At 39.8% G+C, this 24539-nt stretch overlaps 1 protein-coding gene across 1 annotated transcript in view; it reads right to left on the reverse strand.

The window, feature by feature from the left end:
- LOC122768623 (cadherin-22) overlaps window positions 1-24539 on the reverse strand; it is a 133520-nt gene that overhangs the window by 58692 nt on the left and 50289 nt on the right. The gene's annotated exons all lie outside the window — the stretch shown is intronic.

The following is a 24539-nucleotide window of genomic DNA, read 5'->3' on the forward strand; positions in this document are numbered from 1 at the left end:
GAGCAAAGGAGAAACAGGGAGAAAAGAGGACAAGAAACCAGGTGTGCGGAAAATAGGAAGTAGAGATGGGGGGGGGTCATTGTTCATCACACATGAAACCTAAAGCATCTGTCTGTCGTCTGACTGATGGAGCAACCCTATCCTCAGTCAGCTGGTTAATTGCATGAGGGAGCACTAATTGGATAAAAGTATTAATCTATTAACTCTATCCACTGAGGCAACAAACCCCTAATACTTCAGACAAACACTGGAGAGTAGTACGGGCAAACAGAGCGCACAGTGTGTGTGTGTGTGTGTGTGTAAGAAACAAAAGGAAAAAAATAAATAAATTAAGTAATAAGTGGAAGAGTATGATGACACAGTCTGTTATTGTGTGCCACAGGTTTGATTAATGTTCTCCTCAAAACATTTAGCGCGCAGGTTATACGACACAACAAAAGCAATATCATTTACTATTTCTCTGGCCTCACAACCTCGGAAAAACTGGAACACCAAGCTCTTCAGATCAGCGGGAGATTTAACCAACTGAGTTTCTGCCAGGTGGGAGAAGACTTCTAATCTTGCGCTCCTTCTACCCACTAGCGAGCTTGGAGCTTCCGGAAATAATTCCTTCTCAGACGGTTGGTCAAGGCAGTGTCCGTGGTATTGGAAACTGACTGCTCTGGGGGTGTCCAATCTCCAGAGCAAGCAGTTCAAGAACAACATAAACAGCTTAGAGGTCTTCATTCACTTGGTTGTTAACAGCTTAGCAGTTACCACTAATAATGTTACAGCATATGCGTATTTAAAATATATATATATATATATATATATATATATATATATATATATATATATATATATGCTGGTAGGTAGGTCAGTAGGTAGGTAGGTCGGAAGGTAGTTAGGTAAGTAGGTGGGCGCGGTATTCATTCAACGTTCACTACAATTTAAGAATCACTGTGTGTGCCAGCCTTCTTAACAAGCTTGTCCTTCAAGCTGCCTCTTCAATAGACTGTAGCACTCACAACCACTGACTCATAGAACATGTGCAGCATTTCGCTCCGAACATTAAAAACAACCTGAGCCACCAGAGGGGGGAAAAAAAAAGGGACATTCTCTGCCCCTTACGACAGGCAGTGCCAGTGTTTGTGGACCCCGTAAAGCTTCCTGTCCAGGTTCAAATCAAAACAGGTGTAAGTCCGCATTAATAGACTGTCAGCCGATTGGAATTGGACTGTCTGAGGGGGTGGCTTAGATCTTCAATACCACCACCATCTTAATGTGCTAACACTCTTTTCCTTCCTGAATTGTGCTGTACTGCACATGTATAATAGAGTAGGTGCAGTACTAGTGCATAATATGTCGTCACAAACAACACCGAATTAGTGGATCACAGTGGTGCTCACTGAAGACGGACTTCCAAAACTTTACAGCCATGAGCAACAACATTATGTGATGACGTGACAGTGTTCATATTCTGATATTATGCAGCTATGACGTTTGGAATCCCGTTTGTACACTCATTTTAACGTATTAGCATGATCATTCACACGAAATCTAAAGTACAGCTGAGGCCGATGAGGACATTATTAGATTAGCAGATACATGGATAAAAAACACAGGCCAAGGACACCATGACATCCCATTCCGATTAATCGAATAATCGTTCGGTCCATAAAATGTCGGAAAATGTTGACCAGTGTTTGTCGAACCTGGAAATCATGATGTTCTCAAATGCCTTGTATTTGTCCGCAAACCAAAACGATTCACTTTTAATGATTTCTTTGTTATGTGGAGCAAAGTAACGAAGAAAATGTTCACATTTAAGAAGCATTCAAGCAATCAGAAATATTGTTTTATTCACGAAAAAAGCTTCAAACCGATTAATCGACTCTCAAAATATGAATTGAGTAATTGTTTCAGCTCCACATTCCATAGTTGTACTATTGCACAGAACGAGCTACAGTGAGGTGGTGTGTCGAAAATGTTTGCACAGGTACAAATATGTATCACTGTGTTCATAGTCTCTAAATGATTATTATAATATTTATTAATAATTAAGCCTCGAAGTTCAGAAAATAGACGGCAGTGGCAATGATCTGCAGACAGACTTACTGAAGTACTGTATGCCGCGCATTGCATCAGATTGTTCAAGCCTGAGAAGGTGTACAAACCAGTCAGAGGTTACTTAAGGTCCAATTTAAATGAAGGTCTTCTTGTCTGCTTCAGTCTGCTTGTGAACGGACTTCACTGACACAATCTTGGCTGTGGGTGAGTATATTAGCCGCAGCACACATTTAGAGTGAATGCTGAGTACAGGCGGGATACAAGCTGTGCAGCAGACTGAGGAAACTGAATGTAGTATAAAGCACATCAATATGAAAAGGTTTTGTTAAGGGCAAGTATTGTAGTTCACCATCGAGGTAATTACTGAAAGTGGCATCTCTAAGATGTACATAAAACTTGCATTTTTTAAAAACAATAAGGTTTAAACTGATAATTAAATAACAGGGAACTTGAGAATTACCTGTGGGTCACTGTGGATCTGGAAACAAATACATACGTTTGTGCAAGATAAATGAAAGCTTTTTTGATCCATTTGTTTATTTGGAAAAAGGAATGTGTATCTTGTTGCACGTTGAATGATAGGCAGAAAAAGAAGCACCCCTTCTTGCGCGACTTAAACCGATTAGACATATCTATTTTCAAGTTTCCTTTTAGATAATGTGTGCCTGAGCTGTCGCGTATAACTTCAAAGAAATAATAATAATAAGTAAATAAATAAATAAATTCAAACACCATGTATTTCTCTTTGGCTCAAAGGCAAATAGAATTGGGAGGATAGAACTAATTCGTTTTTGCTTATCTACACTTTCCCTGTTCCCATATAGGAGATGACTTAACAGTATGGCAGCCGTTCGGAATATGTTTAATTAGAGAGCGTTTGTATCAAATAGTTCTCAGCGAGCACCGACGGCACAGAATTTGCTCTTCAAACTGAAATATGTTGAGAACCAACTGCTTGGTATCTAAAAACAAAATCCACCCTCTTCCAGATGAATCTACTGCCTCTGCTCTGCTTCCCCACTTAGGGAATCCCATTAAGTGTGTACACATTTACCCATAATTAGGTCTAAAGTAGGAGACTCTAATGAGTTGGAGAGGGAGAGAGAGAAAACGATGATGGAGTTATGGAAGTGTGCTGCAGTTGTACTCTAAGTTGGCAATCGCGGCAGTGAAGTCACAGACCCTCACTACTATCTGCTCATTTTTGGCACGTCGATTACTGCACTTTATTTTTAAATTGACTCCGCAAAACTTGCCGCTGACGAACATACAGTTGACGTGGACTATAACACTAAATTTCCCCCTCCCTTATCGCACAGTCTCTTTCCATCCACTCGTCGACTCATTCTCCAATCCTCAGCTATTGGCAAGCACTGTGCAGCCATTCGTGACCTATTAGGGAGCTGGATTGATTCTAGAGTATGGCTGCAGCCTCTCATCAGCGGGCATGCCTAGAGCAGGCCCTTTGACAGCTGGCAGAAGACAGACGACAGCCAGGCAAGACTGATTGCTGCAAACTGATAGGCATGGGGCCAATGGCTGACAAACAGCCCCGTCTTATGTAGCAGTGATTGGGCTACAATACGCGTGACCGAAGAAAAGTTGTCAGTTGATGTTACATGTTGATGTTTAGGGTTAATAATTTGTTCACTGTAACCATAATTGAAATGATAAAAAGTGAGCTAAATAATCCATATGGATAATATAAATACTAATAATTACTATTATTGTTGTTAGTGGTATAAGAAGTATTTAGTAGCAGTAGTCACAGTAGTTGTTGTAGTAGTATTTTATAAGAATATAATGCATTTTTTTCCTCAATGCGAGAAAACTGCTAACGGCAAGGAAATGCTGTCATTGTGCTCAGTGTGTTGTAACACTTGTCTTTAAATATTGTAACACATGTACGGAAAATGTCAACGCTTACATCATTTTGATTACTGGGCTTAATCAAATTGCACTAGATTAGATTAGGCTCATTGTAAATTGGCTGTAATAGGATAAAGGCTCAGTGTGGTTGAGGATAATGCAGTTTAGTTTACATATAACATATTATGATTCAGTCATTGGTGTATGGTTTACTGAAAATTGTTATAAGGAGTAGGACACATTTGGATGTTTTTTGTTTTTGTTTTATCCAAAACAAGCTTGTACCCTCTTGTTTTCTTGTTTTCATACTGTGAAAAGCCCACCTTTGTTCTGCTTCTGCCATTAGGCCGTGTTCCTTTTCTGAATAGGTGCCACAGAGAGTATGAAGTGTGCGGATGTCATGAATTTTTTTTACTATCTATTAGTGATTTCAGACTAAAACAGATCAAGCAACACTCTACACACCAGCATTCATTACAGACACAGGTGGCTGCAGCAAAAGCTAGCAAACACATTCAGTGGATGGAAGAGGTTTCATCCACATTCAGCAACTGAATGATTCATCTAACAGACTTAGAATTAAATGAGTACCATTAAGTTTGAAAATGTATTTAGCTTTAACTTGAAATCGGAGGTTGTGCTCTTACTGGTATATTTACAAATGTGTGCAACATTTTAGCAATGCTGTAATAACCAGTTATTATAATACAGTATAATAACTTTGTTATCACTTTATTGGAACACAGGTCTTCAGAGTTGTCTCCACTTGCTTGTGGGATATCATAGGCATTCGTTCAAGCCAAAGTAATGTCAGGTTGCCACGGTTCCTCTTTGCATCCTCAATGAGGACAACAAGAAGAAACAAGAGAATATTTAGATGGATAGAAATACAAATTGGAGGATAAAGTAACAACTTGCCACCAGCCAGAAAGTTCTTCTACCATGCCATATTTCGACCGGCATCTCCTGAGCCTCTCACATCGTTTGTAGATACTGAATGTGACACGATTAGTCCCAGTTTTCTTGAGTATGTCCTTCACTACCTTACAGCTTTAGTTCAGCTCAGTCTGTTTGATGAATTTCTCAGTATCTCCCAAGCTGCCCTCCCTCCCTGGGTCACTGTGGAGTTGATGATGGTGTCTCCATGTCCTCCTTTGTTGCTTTCATTCGACACAGTTTGAGTTGCTCTGCACTTTGTATGTGAGAAGTTGTTGTCTTTGTCATGTGCTTTATGTCTTTTACTTATTCTTATTTGTTTACTTATTTATTTGTACCACTGTATAGGATTGCATGGAATTTTAGAGAGTGCTGGATTCTTATTCTCTGGCCTCTTCAGCCTACCACAGTTCACCTCTAAGAATAGTTATCTCCTTCATCCAATCCTTCTCTAATTATTGGTTTTCTTTGGTTTTCTTACTTTTTCAATATAACTCCTTCTTACCCCCCCATTCTCTAGATGATTGAAGACATGGCCTTGAGCTCTTCCCCCCCATCTCCTGCAATTGCTGCCTCCAGCACTTGGTCCACATCAGGGTCAAATGCTTCCCCGTCCCTCCCTTGCCGCAGTGGCATGCCAGTTCACTGGCTCATTCTAAGCATCTGCTGTGCTGGTGCTTGGCACACTTCGTGTGTACTGGCTGGCTTCGGTCACCTTCTGGTGCCTTGTCTCCTCTGCTACATCAGCAATGCTTTTCTTGACTGCTTCTGCATCGTGTGCTTGGAGATTCTGGGGACTGTGGTTTGGCTCCTGGCCTAGCCTCTCCACTGTCTCATCGGGTTACCCTGTGCTTTTCACAAAACCAGTTGGTGGCAAGCATCTCATCTTTGCCTGAAAACATCCTGAGAACATTCTCTATTATATGATCACTTTAGGGCTCTCAAATTCAAATACAATATGCCTGGACTCGAAAGAGCTGAAGCAGTGTTGAACACCTTTAAAGCATTTATACCTGTATGTTTCCAGGTTGTTGTTTTTTTTCATCTTTGATACAGCATATGGGTATTTAAAAATATATAGGTTATTAGGCAGGTCAGTGGGTAGGTAGGTCAAAGTAGTTGGGTAGTAGGTGGGTACTGTATTCATTCATTTTAAATAAAATATTTATTTATTTATTTGAAATTCACAGTAAAACATTCCATTTTAAATAAAAAAACAACCTTTAATTGTTTTGGCTTCTCCCTTTAGGGGTTGCCACAGTGGATCATTTACTTCTATCTTGCCCCATCCCTTGTGTCCACCATGTTAACCCGGGCCTTGACTGATCTGGTATGGCAGTATTGTTTTCAGTGATCCGCATATTTGATTTAGGTTTTATGCCAGATGCCCTTCCTGATGCAACCCTCCCCATACATTTTTAATATATTTAACTTGTATTGCATTACTTTTCTTCCATACAGCAAAGGCTATAATGCAATGTTATGTGTGGAATGCCTTCATAAGCATGATTACCTTACCATGGATAATAAATACAATTTTTAATGCCACCATTATGTCAGAATTGCAGTTTGTCTTATGCTTTCATTCATATGAAATACAGACACACTAATGTACAATACACACAACGTCATCATGTTGTCATTAGCATTGAGCTCAATGTACCACCTTGACAAAGTAAAGCCTCACCGATCTGCTAATGAACATGAACATAAACAATTTAATCTTTTCTCTTTTTTTTTCAAGTTTCAGCCAAGGCTGATCTTGATGTCCTCTAACTTTATTACCAAAGGGATGCTACGATAGTGCTACAAAAAAAGCTTCACAATGGGGTTTCAAGGGCATCACAGCGTGAACTATAAAAAGGTTAATATGTCAAAACTTCACTGATAACGAAACAATCGTGTCGTTCAAGGCCTCATTGCTGTAGAGCTGTGTACAGAGATTCACTCCTGAATCGTAGGCACCGCAACAAAAGCGTTGGGTCTGCAGCCCAGTTCTGAACTATAGCCTACTACCAAATTCTGGACTATGCAACGCTTTGACGATGCAACAATAAACAATTTCTTATGGAAATGAATCTGCAGTTTTTCACTGTCATTGATGTGTATTGGGATGAGCCAAAAATCCAATGTTCTCCTGCTGGGTTTTCTTCGGGAGGTTGGTGACTTACTGCATACAAATACACACTGTGCACACATACTCATTCTGTCACTAAAACTTTTCATAACATATGCACAAATGCAGACTTAAGTATAAGCACACTCTACCAAGCAAACAGAAACACACTCCCACTGTTTATCCATCACTAGCCCCATTCATTCCCCTTCCTCCCTTCCCCCACTGACTAAACATATTCCACGCATCTCTCTGCTTTCTCCGTCTTCCTTCATCTCTGTGTCTAAGTCACAGTCAACATCTAAAACATATTGCTTTTCAGTGTTTTTGCACTCCTCTGTGTCTCTGTTACTTTGTTTTGTTGTCCTTTTGACTTTCTACTCACCCCAGATACCCTGTGCTCCTGCCTTTACAGCTTTCCTATGTCTTTCCTACTTTGTCTACCCATCAGGACCATCATTTCTCCTTTTCACTCTACCATCATTTTTATTTGTCCCTTTATTGCCTTTCCCCAACAGTCTCAGCGTTACTCGCTCTGTGGTTTGTAGTTTAGTTTTCATCTTGTACTTTTTAACTTGTCTCTCTCTTTTCTTTTTTTCTTTTTTAAAGATATTTTGTTCTATGCTGTGACACTTTTAAGTGACTAACTGTATTCTAACACAAAAAACATGCATGCTTTTATCGGCACACTGCTATGCTGCATATGCACACACACACCCACTCAAACATACAGCTTGACAACTCGGTTAAACATGGTCTCATTAGAGAATAACGTTGCATCCCTCACACTCTCTCTCTCTCTCTCTCTCTCTCTCTCTCTCTCTAATGACAACTTCTCATTTTAGGTTATACAGCTACAAAAACGACACAAGTGATTACTATCCGAGGTAAGAGTTGGAGTTTATATTTGGAAGTTAATAGCCTAAGGTTAACACGTTGCCATTTTTACTTCACCTGGCCCTAACTGCCTCTGATTGGTATGAGCACTGCTTCTGCATCTTCTCCAAAGCTTTCTTGTGCACCCACAGATGAGTATTTGCAGCTTACACACACACACACACACACACACACGCACTGTTGAGAGTGAAACATACCCAGCTCCATTTTTCATTGCCAGAATCTCCCCATCAGATGGTTGAAAGCTGTCATCAAAGCCAGGCCCAGGAGTTCACACAGTCTGCTTATTCGAGTGAACCTAGCACCAGAGTCCAATCCCCTCCACCATGCTTATTAAATAGTCTATTTCTTTCCATTTTCAATCCCAATTTGTCACAGCCATTTGGCTCAGCGGCCCTGTGCCATGCTGCCACAGAGGGGTGAAAAAAAATGGAGGCACAGCAGAAAACATGTATCTTTTTTTGTAAAGTGTTTATGTTGCAATGCTAAAGTTTTAATGGGCTGTTTGCTTTGGAGTACAATAAAGTTTCCATGAAAACAAGAGAACTGGCTCATGGAGATTTTGTAAGTGAACATAAATGGGCAGATATGTCGGAGTGTGTTACTCAGGTAAGCTTTCAAAAATGACAAATATCTTTATTTTGCGCATATTTATCCATCGTTATTCTTAGCATTCTACGGCATGATGAGTTATCCTGTCTTTTTAAATTGAACTTCAGTGACTAATTATCATCTAGTGTATATTGCATATCATTCTATGATGTGTTTTCAGAAAGACTTATACTAAAATAATTCGGTTCAAAGCACAATCCCTCATAAACAAAGTCTGCAAAAGTGCCAAATGCAACGTTGATGCACATCACCTATAAATTAAAAATAAAAAAAACCCACAATGCAGTGCTATGACCACAACATACCAGCCTGACACATTTTATCTATATGAATCAATCAGTTCCACAGTAGGTTAACAAGAACACAGATTCTGTTTGGCTGCCAAACATCCTGTACACCAACAGCATGCTAGTTAGACCTTGCTTTTGTTTGGGTCTCTCGCTCCCCTGACTGGACTCTATATTCAGAATCCAAAAACCCCCATGTTGTATTGGCAAGTCAATGATATGCAACCAAGCATGGCTGAGGAGAACAAAATCTGCATTGACACGGGGAACTGTCTAGAGAATGGGTGCTGCCTTGCATTAGGCTGCTGTGTTTGCTTATGGGTTATAATGAGAGGTGACATATTGTCAGTGCCTTGCTAAAGCTGGTCTCCTAATTACGCTAATTGCTGCTTTTCCACCCCTCCCCTTCACTTTCTCTTCAAAATCTATGCCCTCCCCTCCTTCTCCTCCCCCATGCTCCCTGCTAATCTTCAAAACGCTAAAGCTTCCACATAATACACGGATGTACCAGTGCCCATTCTCTCATTCTGTTTACATCCATTAATTTTTCTTCTATTTCTTTCTTTCTTTATTTTATTTTATTTTTCAATAACGACCCTGTTTCTTTCTCTTCTCGCACAGGTCCCCATGCCTGGGCTGCCAGCTACACATTTACTAAATCGCTCATCTCGCGGGTGGTTGGCCCCGTGTATCCTCAGCTTTGGCTGAGAGAGAGCGAGAGAGAGAAAGGAGTCAGAGATAGTATATGAAACAAACCAAAAACCAAAAAAACAGCATCAGGATCTGAAGGGAGAGACTGACCGATAAGCACCCAAGCCTAAAGCATGTTCCCCTGTGTGTGTTTGTGTGTGTAAGATGCTACTGAAGCGCTGCTCAAATACAACAAAATAAATGCACACAAAGCCAAAGAAGAAGGTCTATCCTGAAAATGAGACCCCACGTCTCAATGGGATAAATTGTATAAATAAAGGTTAAATATTTATTTGTGTGTATACACACATATATATATATATATATATATATATATATATTTGTATATAGCCTCTACCCACAAGCCATCAGGCTTTTGAACTGCCAAATTGTGGATTAAGGTCAGGGTTAGGCATTGACTGGTTATGGTTAAGGTTAGGGATAGCACTTTGTTTAGACTACCCAAATGAATGGAAGTCAATGCAGTGGTCTAAGAAGAATAACTGTGCAAACCTGTGTGTGTGTGTGTGTGTATTTCAATGTGTCTCTGTGCACGTGTGTATTATTGTGTATATTACGTAAGTCAGTGCGTGTGTGTACATGCATGCATCTAAGGCGTGTGTGTGTGTGTGTGTCTGTAAAAGACAGTTGATGGCTCAGATAGTTGACAGCTGTCAGTGCACATGGGGCCAGGACGGTAGAAGACCACCGGTGTCTGTCAATACACTGCTCTGACTCTGCCCTCATAGCTTGAGGCTGACTACACTTGGGACCCTCTCAGGACAACCGCAGACCACTGGCGCCTTTCACAGTTACTTGTGGCCAATGTAAATGTAAAAGGTGCAGGTGCTGTCAACAAGTCTTCAAGTGGAAGTATGACAGGTTTCTTTACTGTTTCTATGACAAGAGGCTGGATGTGGAGGATGTATTTCAAATGCTGGGCATTTTAGAGCAACACAATTATTACACACTCTTACAAACAAACCTTTGGTTTCACCTGACGTGGAGTTTATATTATAAAACTTGTAAATAGGTTATAAGTGAACAAAAACCTTTCTAATGGCTTTATTAATTCAGAAAAAGGTGAATTTAAACAGTTGGGTTAGATGATTACTAACCTGTGCTATCCGATCTGTTGTTCTGCTCATTACCTTCTCCAAACAATATCATTATCTACACAGGGTAAATTCACCTGGGTCACCTGGGGCAACTGTGGTGTATCATAAAGCTAACGTTCTGTCTGATTGTCTAATCATGTATCCATCTCCAATGAATCTTCCTTAAAAGCATGCTCATGAAGCTAACTTGAATCCTTTTTGCTCCCTTTTGTTCCCCTCATCTGGAATATAATTCTGGAATATAATTGCTAGAAATGTGTCCGTTTAATAGCGGTTTTATTTATTAATAATAATAACAATAATCCAACCTGTTTTTAATCACTAAAAATAGTTGAATTGGAACAAATGCCTAATTAAAACCTGATTAAAATGGAAAACCGAAACCTCTGTACCCTCAGGCATTTACCACCATAACTCCTGAGGGCTATAGAGCCACATGAACAAAGGAATAAGAAAAGTACTTGTTTTCAACACTGAACAACAATTATCAGTGTGTCCATGTATGTTGTCCCTACATTGCTTTGGCAATTGAATCAAATGTATCTAGAGACACCGTAATTGCACACTAGCTGTACAACCCTAAATTCATATTGGGAAGAAAAAAAAATCTCATAAAACAAAAACAGGGCCTTTAATTGGACAGGCATATAATGTTTTTACACTTGAACACTTGCACTGGGTATTAAACCTGTAAAACGTGTCTCTTTAAGATCAAAATGGATGTTTACTCGGCAGAGCTCTCGTAAAAAAAAACCTGGGCCAAAGCTCATGAGTTTGGTAATGTTTTGTTTTCATTAATTAAAAACAAAATCTCATTCTGGAGTAATCTGTTAATCCTTTTTATAATTTCTGTTTATGCCTCACCTTCACTGTCCCCTGTGCAGTGTGTGTGTGTTTACTTTCGTCCTCCTTTTGATCACACTCCAGCTTCTTAGTTCATAATCACGTTATATGTGATTTCTAATCCTTTACTATCAGAGGAGTAAACATTTCAGCAGGACTTCAGAGGCAGTAACATGCAAATTTAACTCCCCTCGTTATCACTGCACGGATCCTGCAGAGCAGTGTGTTGTGACAACACAGAACGTGCACCAAGTAACAAGAAAAGTGTTTTCTCTGTCTTCTCTGCCATAAAAAATGAATGACAAAATACATCACGTGTTCCAGAAATGAATGTGCTGTGATGACAGTCAATCAAAGTCAATCATTGTCCCCACAAGAAAAGGAATGAAACAGCAAACAGCAGCACAAAATGTGGTTAACCTCAATCTCGATTCAATCTTAATTTTTTTCACTCACATTTCTGTCTCCTCCTACCATCCCTTTACAATATGACCCCACTTGTCATTTCATTGCAGTTCGTAATGTTTGCACTTAATGGCCATACAGTATAACCATAGTCTGCCTGCTATGTGGTGCATTCAACCAAAAGATTCCCATTAGGCCAGATTGTGGTTCGAAAAGACCACACCTGACCGTGTGATTCTTCCCCGTCTGTCCCACCCCATTCTCATTTAAGGTACCCTTCCACGTGTGAAAGAGGCACACTGGGCTTTTAATAGCCTCAAATGTAAACCCACCGGTGGCACATTTAGATGAAAGTCAGGGTACGAGGATAGGGTTAGGGATCAGGGGAGGACTGAGGTTAAGTTTAGGATAAATATCCAGGTTAGGCTAAGTCACTGTTGGCTCACACTCACACATTTATGTTATTAGTATCAACAGCATTCCTATGGCCAACAATAAATCATACATAATTATAAATAATAGAGTATATATTTTCCTTGCTTGGTACCGACTAAATTCTCACAGCAACGTTAAAGTTTGGATGGACACTCAGGGCAGCTGCTCTGAATTTCTAAATGCGCCACCCGGTCGGTCTCTTTCAAACGCGGAACGATACTCAGGGGGGGAACGGGCTGTCCACGCTCTGTGATTGTTGTGTTGAGTTTTTGAAGACCTCGCAGTGTTATCCTAACCAAGGCTAAACCCTCATCACAGTCCACAATGTGAAGAAATACATACATTACAGAAAATATTGGCACGGAGTAGCAAAGGTATTACCATGAATGTTGCCTCTTCATACGTAAGGACACGTAAACACATTATTGCATTGCATTAACACACAGTTAATGCAGTTTACAGATTACTCACACGCATGTCCCTGTCTTCCGGAGGTTGTCAATGAATGGCTTTTTTGTTTACTATGCGGGGTGACACTGAATATGCAATTATATTGCTGCTATTGCCAATTATAGAAAAGACAAGGTTCTAATGCTATTAGTTTCATGTTGATTTGCGAGAGTGTTGACTGCCTGCTAATGTTTGGACGAATTATTGACCTTCAGTGCTCTGCTAAAGTCTCGGGGCACCGTCGGCTTTGATGTTTTTGAACGTACATCAAATTCTGTGATCTTTGCCATTTGGGTGAGTGAGTCCAACCCATGCAACACGTGTAAGTAATGCTCAAGCTTGTCTTGAATAAATCTGGCGTCAAGCATCATTTTCACAGCAGATAGTTAAACTGCTAGGTTTCCTAAAAAAATGTTTTTTTGTTTGTTTGTTTTAAACTGCATACATGTTTCCCATAGGGTGATAGAAATAGAATTATACTGTATGTTCATTATAGCATCAACCTGTTGGTAATTGTTGTAATTTCCCACAGTAATTTAAACATGACATAACATAAGTTAATGCTTCTTTGAGTCTTTATAGCACTGTTTTCCCATATTGTCCTTTGCCCTGAGCTGAGTATAAGCATCTGAGAAGCGTCTCTTAATATGCTGTGTGTGTCTGTTGTGTCAGAATGTGTCACATTATTGTGTTCAATACATACGTGAAGTTCACAGTGGCACATAGTACCCTCTCTACAAGTTCCACTTTTATTATCTCGTCACCTGCATGTGACCTCTATCCTAAAACAAAATCAAAGAACTAAAATTGCTCTAAGCAGTGTTTGAAGCCACACTTGTTGAGCATTAGCATTACACCAACAACAACAACAGGCTGTGTTTAAGGGGATTAAAGAAGCAAGGCCATTAAGTGTTTCTACTCACAGCTGCTAAGAGTGTAGTAGGCCTACATGAACCTGCGAACCATGTTCAGGCACTGGTGTGTTCTTAAAACTAGGGGATTTGAATGAAATGGGCTGCATCCTAAAGAGATACAACCTAAGCTGTTTTGGTGGACTAGAAGCAATGAATATAAAGTACACAGGCCAACAGCAACTGATTTCACATAATAGCCACTTCACGGGACACACCTTCTCATCATCTCAGTGAGAGCCTTTTCCAAAATCAATAGCTGGCTGAACATCCACTTCCTCATAGTTACACACACACACACACAAATACAAATGTCTCCCGCTCTGCATCCTCTGCACACATGAACACACGCATAATGTATAATATCTGAAAAACAAACATTTCAAAGCATTCTTTTTTTCTTTCTTTCTTTCTTTTAGAGCAGCTTTCCTGAAGCCTCATTAATGTTTTAAGTCATTCCCCAATTTCTCTCCACTCTCAAAGGAAGTGAAGAAGCCCATGAACATATTTAAGGGTAAACACCGAGGCGCGCAAAGTGAAACTTAATATTTATCACCCTTGTTATAGATAAACAGAGCAAACGTCCTGGAATGAATACATAGATCTAAAACCAAATTGCTCAGCTTTAGATTCCAAGCCAAATCTTTCGAGCAGCAAAATAAACAGGATGACATGGAGGGTGTAGGTTTATAATGCACTCATTCACACTGACATTTCTATTTGTCATAATGTATAAGGTGCTCGTGTGTCTTTTCAGAATTTAGATTTGCAGTGGATCTCAATTAACTGCAATGTGAAATGCATTCATTATTTCCCTTTCAACCACTACAGCAGTTTCCATCTCGGATAGAAGTGACGTGTGCAAAACCAACGATTACATTTTTCTGACTTGTCAGTTCATTATGATACTGCTGTATTAAGATACTTCCCTCCTCTGCCCCTCACTACGCCTAGAATCTACGACCAAAGTCATTTTCCTGCATGGGATTTTCATGATTGGCAGCCTCATTACCCCATCCCCATTACGATATTGAGTCATCACTCTGCTCATCGTATTCTTCTCGAGACAGAAAAAGGCAATCTTTTGAAAAGAAATGTGCAGGGAGGTTTGCAAGAAGAAATGATGAGAGTGGACGAGTGCTAGGGTTTCATTTGCGGCTAAGCAAAGACGCGGCATTTTACTGGAGAATTGATCAATTTTATTGTCAAGATGTGATCTGTGAAACTTCCCCTTCCGGTCTAATCTAACTGGCCCAGTGAATAGCCCTGACAGCCGTGATGGAGATGTTACTAAATGGATTGACAGATAAAGGTGGATGTAAAAGATACACCAACAAGAAAAAAGCAAACAAACAAACAAAAAATTTAAAACACTTATAAGCCCCTTTTCCACCTACGGTCCCAGCTCGCCTCGCCTCGCCACGGCGCAGTTTAGGTTGATTTTCCACTACGCGATAGTACCTACTCAACATGGGCGGAGTCGGCATCATCACTGCACGGCTGCATGAAACTGCTGTGACTTCGCTTCAGACACTACACACGGCAAAGAGTGACTAGTGACTTGTAAAGCAGTTGTTTTCAGTCTAACTGAATCATTAGGATCAGTTCATTAAAACTACTTGTTCAGTACTAACGCCATAACCAGAGCACAGACTCTGGTCACTCAGTCACTGGACTGAAGTACAGCAGCAGGGGTTTGTAATGCAGCTGTGCTATTACTAAATACACCAGACTTGTCTGTTAAATATTGAGATTTTAGACATTTCCCTGGTAATTGTTGGAGATTAATCCACGTTTTTAGGATTGTTAAGTCTTTCTAACTGACCAGATAATAGTCTTTCTACTATTATCTACTATTATGGGCAGCCTGTGGCCAAGGGGAAAGGGAACTTGACTTGTAACCGGAGGGTCGCCGGTTCAAATCCCCACCCGGCCAAAAAGGGCTGGGGTAGCAAGGTACCCAACCCCCAATGCTCCCCGGGCGCCACTCAGTGTGGCAGCCCACTGCTCCTACTTCTAGGATGGGTCAAAATGCAGAGGAATACTTTCCCTAAGGGGATTAATAAAAACTAACTTTATCTGATACTGATACTATACAAATAGTATCGTCTCAGCTCGCTTGGAAACTCACCAGTACCAGGTACTATTGCGAGTGGTGGAAATGCAAAATAACCGTGCCATGCCGTGCCGTGCCGAGCCGTGCCAAGCCGTGCCGAGCCGGCAATAGTGAACTATAGGATCAAACTGAGAAGTTCACAAAGCACAAAGAAGATGACAACCGCCCACATGTGCTGCAGTGCCCTGCACTCCACTGTGAGGTAAATCACACCTTTGAAGTCAGCTCACTCACTCCCCGCTGTGGTTACCACACAGCTATCAACACACTATTGGGAGAGTGAGTTCCCGGCATTATTGCGGTCATTAGGAAAACACTGGTTACTCTTACCATCATGAAGATAATAATGTCCATTAGAAGTCGATCAGAATCACGGCATGTGGGCAGGAGTGGACTGACAAGAGGAAGGCGGTGGGTGGCTGTATTGCCTCAGCCATTACCTCTTTTTTATTTTTTATTTTTTATTCATCAGCAAGTACATATACTCAGTTTCACATGTGTTCAATTGAGTGCAAACAGATAATGATTCTGTCGATACTGTTTTGCATCAATACAAAAATAGTACATATTGTGGGATGCTATTTCAAATGTACTGATAATGTGAAAGAGCAGTTACCGGAATAGATTTGAGTATAAACATTATTTAGAAATGAAAGTGAGGTCAGAAGTGTGGGTAAAATGTGACTGAAACACACAAAATAGACAATAAAGTAAATAGATAATGAAGTCAAATTAACCTCATAGTGCTCAGGAGTAACAGTGTAGTAAACCTCATTGTACTGCCCAACCACGCTTTCCTAAGTCTGGTCTAGAGGAATTCCATCATTTCCTTTTCCATGTGCGTGTTTTTAAAAAAAAAAAAAAATCTACAATAGAAATCTTGGCAGGCTGATTAATTTTGAGCTGTCTGCTCTCTGCGTTGTCCTCCGAGAATAGCACCGACTTGGCTGTCAATGCAAACCCCTGCTAATAAGTTATTTCAAATACAAATCCACTTTACTTTTTTTTATTATTTTGAAGGACAAACTCCAAAATTGCTAAATGCCTAAATCTAAATTACAATAGGCGTCACATATGTATTGACCCTGGCATTAGCAGCACTAGGTAATGAAAAGTATTCAAACGTGCACCCCCTCTTTGTGATGGAAGGTTGGGTAAGCTGAAAAATCTCTTCCTCGAGCATTTAAGCCTCTGGTGGACTTCTAATAGATCGTTTCTGATTGAGCGGAGATGTAAAAAAAAAAAAATACAGGAATTTGCCAGCAATTTAATCTGGCATAATCCCAGGCAATGTAGGACATTTTTTGTCGCATTTTTGGCATCTACATTAAATCTTCATTGATTTAATTCCAGTTTTAAATGTGTCCGTGACCAGCTGAAGTGTAAAATTAGTCTACATCCACATTCACTAGGCATCCTGCAAAGCCCAGCAAAGAAAATAAAATTGTACTTGAGGCTCTTTAGGTAATAATATGTTTCTAAATAGTTTTTCAAGACTTCCAGCTGTGTTCTTGGCGAGAGCAATGCTGCTGCACAAGCAGCAGGGCAAACCTATTAACCTTTGCATTCAGTGCTTGATAAACTCATAACTAACAATCTTTGACTTTGAGGTGGGTTTTCAAACTGGTTGATGATTTGATGCAAATGCTTTAAAGCCCATTGTTGCAGCCTGTTGTTTCGTATTCATGGAAATACCTCTGTGACCTTACACCATGTTTGTCATCCTCAAAGATACGAAGTGCAACTTTAATTCATGAGTTCAACAACAGTGTAAATGATTCAACATTAATCTGTTATTTATCTGCATTACCGTAATTACGCAACGGTTTGTGCTATCGGAAAAATTCCAGCGGTTTCTGTAAGCTGAGAAGTTGCAGGTCAAAGTAAAATATGTGGTTATTACAGTAAGTTCACCCGCGCTGTTGCAGGAAAAAGGAAAAAGTTGCCGTTTGTACATAGTTTCCAGTTTTTGGCTTGTTTTTGGACATTGAGGCATAAACTCACATGTTATTTTAAATAAAACTTTTTGTTTTTCTTTATTTTAAAATGGTAATACACTATTTTAATATGCAGTAAATCGTACATAACTGCTAGATATTGAAAGTTATTCTGGAAAAATGGACCAAAGCACTTAGTTACAGGACATTTTCTGGCCCTTTTATTGTAGTCCAAGTAAAAAAATTGACATTTTGAGGCATATGTGTTAAAGGGTTAAGAATTGATTAATTAATTAACTTTGTCAACGTCTGGTTCTTTTTTTTTCCTGTCAGTCGTTTCTTTTGACATCACATAGGGTTTTGTTACTTCAATCAAAGCACTCTTGTTATGAGCAGGAGAAGAAGATGCCTGGATGTGAAGAGAGCTGTCTCAGAGCGACAGAGGACAATGCAACAACATCCTCGATGCTGCTGCTGCTGCTGCTGCTTGTGGATCACGGCTTTTCAAAGGCATCTAACAGCACTGAGACAGAGGTAGAAGAAACTTCCTCCAAGACAAACTCCATCTCCTCTGGATGTAAATGTTGTTGACCGATGTAAATCAGAACACAGGTTTCCCCAGATTAGTCAGGTAATTCCTGTGTATCACGGTGAGTCTGTGTCATTAGAGGGAGAATTGCTCTGCAGCCTGATTTAAGGACCACACAAGGTTTTTTCAAGTGTCAATTTTCACTAAGCTCACATAACTCAAGTGCTCCTAATGTTCAAAGTTTGCAATTCAAACTATAAAGATGTGCATCTCTCTCGTGTATTGTAAACAATTAGCCAACCATCAACTCGTCAAAATCTTGACAAAATTGACAATAAAAACTAAAAAAAAATCTAACTTGATTGGAGAGGTGAACAGAAAGAGGGAGAAACCTGAGTGAGAAATAGACGGTGAGACAGACAGATCTAAGACCTGCAAAGTGTGAAAGCTAATGAGATTTAAATTAAAGAGCGCGTGCTGGAAAAGTATAGCCTATGCCACACTCCCACGTCAAGGAGAGGACAATTATAGTGTGCATCCATGTCAGCTTTCAAACTCCACTTCCTTTCATTTTTCTTAATTACCAGGCAAATACTCTCTCCTCTTCTGCTTCATTAGCTACTTTGTTGAGCAATGAGTGATGTCAAAGACATGATGGAGGGACAGAGCAGTGAAGCAAGAGAGGGAAAATGATATCACCAAGAGCCCTTGTCTTTAGTCTAAGATTAGGTCCCTTAAGAGGGCCTTCTGAGTGCCGCCAGTCTCTATAACTCAGCCAACAACTCTGACAACAAAATGACTGTAGATTATGGTTTTGATGGGTGACCCACTCCTGTCTGGCAAAGTTAAAGGGATGCTCAGGCGTTATGAATTTCAGTGGGTTATCTCTCCTCACCAGGCGCCTCTCATTTTAGGAAAAATGTCCTTATATTGGTACTAAGCCATTGTTTTGGTTGAGTAATGCAAACAGTACAAACACAGCCACAGAACAAATGAGGCAGCACTGCTCATCCAACACACACAAAAATGCACACACACATTAGGAAAAGATATGGTCAACAATCAACGAGACTCGTATCAAAACATGACAAAGAAAAGACTTTTAGTTCATCAGTTCTACCTGTCTGAAAATGCAAACCCTTATCTGCTTTGAAAAACCCACAGGGATTCTGACTATTTTCTCCAATTTAGAGAAATACTGTTAAGTCGTCCGCCTGTGGAATCTGTTCACTTATGCGTGCCTCTCTTTTCCCCCCTCTTCTGTCTTTGAGACCTTCTTTGTCTCCTCGTGCTCTCTCTTTCCAGCGCCTTCCCAAATGGTGCAGCGAAATTGTTATTCCCAAGTCATTATCTTATTTGTGCGTCTCCACTCAGCTGTAAATCCTCTAGGTATTTCTCTCTATTCGCTATTAACTCTACTGCAGCCAAGGCTCAGCTGCCAATCATGGAACATTGCTGAGAGAGAGAAAGAGAGAAAAAAAAAAGAGGAATAAAGACAAAGACAAGGAGACAGAGCGAAAGAGACATGGGGACACAGAAATATGGTGGAGAAAAAAAAGCCGGAGAAACCGTCAGACACACAGGATAATTCACAGCAGTTGCAGGGGAAGAAAGGAAAAAAACTAAAGAGAATGAATGATACAGAGGACCAAAAGAGTCTTTTAGGGCTAATAGGGGCTACAGGGCCAAACAGTGTCCAATGAGAGGTCAGGAACTCTAGTTTGCAGGCTGCCATAGAGGCAACTACAAACAGAGATAATGCCATTCCTTTTCTTTTTCCATATTTCTGTGGCAAGGATGAGACTCAGCATAGTGGGTTAAAAAAAAAATTCTATAATAACACTGACATTGAAGAGATTTGAAGACCAAGACAGAGTTTTTAAAACCAGTCTTTTATTTATTTATTTATTTACCTTAATACCTTAACTACAATATTCCATCTACTTGGCCCTGATTAAAGGGCATTATTATTGCACACGAGTGCCTTGGATTGGTCACCATAAAATGTGCAGTTCATCATGTTTTGCTGAATGTTCATTTCACCACCATGAGACACCTCAAATGTCCTCTTAAGTTTGGCCGTCCAGCCTGCACATAATCACATACATGTAGACCACATGTCCTGCCCTGCCAGCCCAGGACCATGCACCACATCAGGTTTCTTCACCTAATGAGGTTGCAATGTTAATGTTGTGTAAATAATAGTGGCCCATGGTGAGGTTGGAGGTTATGGTATGGTCAGCCGTAATCTATGGACAATGAACACAGGTGCGTTTTATTGCTGGCGATAATGCGCAGAAATGCGTGATGGAATTCTCAGGCCCATTGCCTTGCCATTCATTCGCCGTTCCATCACCTTATGTAACAGCCTCGTGATGCACTGCCCTATTATGGCCTGTGCCACAGACCACAATCGATAACCTGATCAACATTATGTGAAGGAGATGTGTCACACTGCAGAAAACCAATGGCCGGCACACCAGATACTGACAGGTCCTTTCCCCCCCTTTCCATTTCAGAGTGGCCTTTTTATGCGACCACTCCAAGACTTAGATGTGCAATAATTATGCTCTTTTATCAGCATCTTGAAATGCCTCAGGTGGATGGATTATTGTGGTGCTGTAAAAGTCACGCGTACAGATTTAAACAAATGTGTTTTCTGATATATTTAAGTGTTGCTTTATTATATAAACTGTATAGAGCTGCAACAAATGACAATGTTCTCAAATGTCTTGTTTTGTCCGCAAACCAAAATGATCAACTTTGAATGATTTCTTTGTCATCCAGAGCAAAGAAAAGAAGAAAATGTTTAATTTAAGAAGCTTAAACAATCAGGAATCATGAAAAAAATCAAATTAGTCTAATTAATCTAATTAATCTAGTAACCGATTAATTGTTTCAGCTCTAAAACTGCATACTTAGGAAAATGGTGAAAGAATGAATGCAACACAGAATCACACAGTCAGAGAAATACAATGACAACAGACAGCTTTTATAGCCTCATGTTCAGAACATGTCAATGCTGAAGCCAATCCACCAATACACTTTTATATATTCTAATGGAATTTTTTTTTACCCACATAAATAAATATGTCCTTCAAATTATTGCAAGAAATCAACACACCCCGTTTCTCATTCCAAACATATAATTATTTGTGAGATAACCAAAAAAAATCAATTGGACTGACTTCTCGTCTACTGTGTCTCAGTTTAAACAAGGCACAGTGATGCGCGTGTGGTCATTTTAGTGACTATTATTATTGTACAGATGCCCTAAGGCAGTGTGAGGAGAAAAAGACGATGTTGTTTAAGAGTTGGTAATTACAGCTCACCAACAAAACAAAACTCACTCTGCTATTTTGACATTTGAAGATGCTGGAACATTCGAGCCAATGCAGTATTTCTGCAGACTCTTGACAAGTGTTGAAAAAGCTCAACTTGGAGAATCTCTGCCCCCACAGCTAAGAGGATTACTAAATGTAGTCAACCGATTAGCAGCGTTTACAGCAAAAGATTCGGAGAATTAATGACCAACATAAAGCGCGAGGTCTCTTTTTTGCCAAAAAGAGATGATCAGCTTGCCACAGTTGCTTTATTTGGATTTGCTTCATAACCAAAGGTTATAAAGGTTATGCATTGAGGTTACGTCTCTTTCTATAGGAACAGAACACGCGTGAAGAGTAACATCTCCTCGACAATGTCAATATCAGCGTGTGCATATTCTTGCCTAAACGCATTTCATTTAAAACGCTGTTGTGACAAATGGAGATTCATACTCTTGCTTTCAACTGTCCTGACAGTGGAACAGTATTCGGCAACATGCAAGGCCAAATTAAAAAGTACTACTGTGCAGGTGTTTTCACACATAAACTGGAAACCTGAACTTTTCTCAACAAAACCAGCCTTTGTAAACACCAGTGAGTTACTTGAATGGACGTCACTCTGCCCTCGCACTGGAACCCAGAATGATTCACATCTGTTGATGATTTTTCACTCCAAACTAATCGTTGACTAGAGTTCATTTTATCAAATATATCTGAAATTAATATTTTGCACCAAAGGGAAAGCAAAAAGTGAAAATAAAACTAGATCTTCATGACCTGACCATTTGAAGAGTTCACATTCAGACAAGATTTGGAAAATAACAATAATAATAATAAAACTTTTATCTTGCCGTTTACAATAGCATTTTCACAGATTTCTTTTTTCCTACCACATTATTGGGTTTCAGTTATTGTGTTTTCAGAAGCCAAGTCTTGTCAAAAAGAAAAAAGTACTTCTGCAATGTGTAAGTGGCATAAGGTATTTGAGGCAAACTTATACATAGAGGAGGTTTCTATCAAGCAGTCAAACCCTTACTTGTGTATTGGCAGACAATGTGGGCTTCCCAAACTAAGCCCCACTGCAAAATTGTATGGCCAGTGTGGAAATATTTGCCGAACCGTAAGTGACTATGTTCTTAACCTTTACAAATAAATAGACTGACTGTTCTCATTCACCTCCCCCATCTCTTCCCTTGCGTCCCTCTTGTCATCTGACGGGATTCACTGAGTCCAGTTCAAAGTGCTCTCCCTGAGTGAGGAACTGGTACTTCTTGTTTGTTCTCCTCATCTATCTCAAATTGGTAAACACAACTGTTGTCTGTGCACTGCATGGCAATAAGATGGGGAGCGTGTTCAACCCTGTCTGCTTGAATTAATACTTAACAGTTCAAGGTCAGACACATTACAACAATGCCAGCACGGTAATAAGCATGTCAGAAGATTTCACAAGCTCTAATTTAATTTCCAGAGTGTTATGAGACAGGGTTGGGGGACAGAATAAGGGGAGAGAGGGTGAGAGGCAAAGGGGGGAGAGGAAAAGACAAGAGGTGAAACAACTTAGTGGTTGAATTAATGGCGGGGCTGCTGCAGGACCACTCTAAACTCCCTCACATATCTGAATGTGGCAATCAGCTTCATTGGAGAATTAACAAGAGCATTAGAGTGGAGGACACAAGCAATCAGTGTCGTCTAAGTCTGACGTGCCACCTTGCCAAAATAAGGCATTAAGGCTCGTCTGATCCTTCTTCAGAGAAAACACATTTCGCAGGCCGCAATGACACAAACAGCAGGAGCAAAGCTTCAGAAAAAAAATTATTTCTAAACAAAGCGTGATGATTTAACACAAGGAGACGCGAGCATGCATTTGTTGGCCGTCTTACGGGACCTCTGCTCTGCCTTTACTTCTTGTTATTGCACTCAATGGTAATAGCCTTATATATCCTGGTAGGCCAGGGTTGTTAGAGGGGATCCCTGCTGGAAACCGAAAATCTCTTGTCAGGTTTAAGGGATATTTTAGTTATTTATTTTTATTTATTTATTTATTTTCCCTATGTTCTTGCTATTGTTGAAAAAAAAAAAAAGTGAAAAGGGCTTGTAGATTTTGAACGATGCAATGACGCCACGTCAACATTTTCAGTTTTGACAAAAATGAAATCAAAGATCAAAAAATGATGTATCTGCCTGTCACAGCCTCCGTCAGTGTGATCATGCACTATGATCTATGTCTAATGCAAAATATGATATAGAATTCCTGATAGGCACAACTGATTGGAATTTAATTAAATAGAGTTAAGCTGTGAGGGTGGAACACTGTCAATGTGAAATTATAATATATTAAAAGCAAATATGCAGAGTGATGACTAGTAACTCACTAGTACAGCAGGTGCATAGAGGTGAGTAAATCATTAATTTGCACACGCACACACACAGTACATGTCATGTATAAGGGGTACATAAATCCTCTAATCAATTAATGTTGATTACAAGCAAAGATAATTGATGATCACTCAGGTAAAATCCATTACAAACTAATAATGCGACTAATACAAGTCCTCACTTCATGCTTCAAGGGCAGATGTGCATCTGTGGCTTAATTCGTTTCTTGGCTGATGATATGAGACTAATAGTGTAATATCACATAGTTTTGGTGACTGCAGTGTTTTTTTCTTTCATGTTTTTTTTCTTTTATTAAGTAGACGAGTACATGCTGTATGTGGCCTCAATTACCTTAACACTGTGCGCAGTCGAGTTGAGCTTACCAGGAGTGTTGATTATTGTGCCTTTCATGAACAAGGTTTGAGCCTTTCTGCATGAGGAGATTAGACGTCGATGTGTTTTTCAATAGGTTGAAAATGTGGTTAGCTGTTGATCTGACAGAAAATCTAAGAAAAATAACTCTAGAATAAAAAAAAAATACTGCCAAATACCAACAGATGCCCCTTTGCTGTGGTCAAATGTCTCCATCTTTGAAGATGGGTGCTATCAATAACATTAATAAGCTTGTTTTTTTTTGTTT

This window comes from Solea senegalensis, linkage group LG4 (assembly GCF_019176455.1).
Source record: "Solea senegalensis isolate Sse05_10M linkage group LG4, IFAPA_SoseM_1, whole genome shotgun sequence".
Taxonomy (NCBI): Eukaryota; Metazoa; Chordata; class Actinopteri; order Pleuronectiformes; family Soleidae; genus Solea; species Solea senegalensis.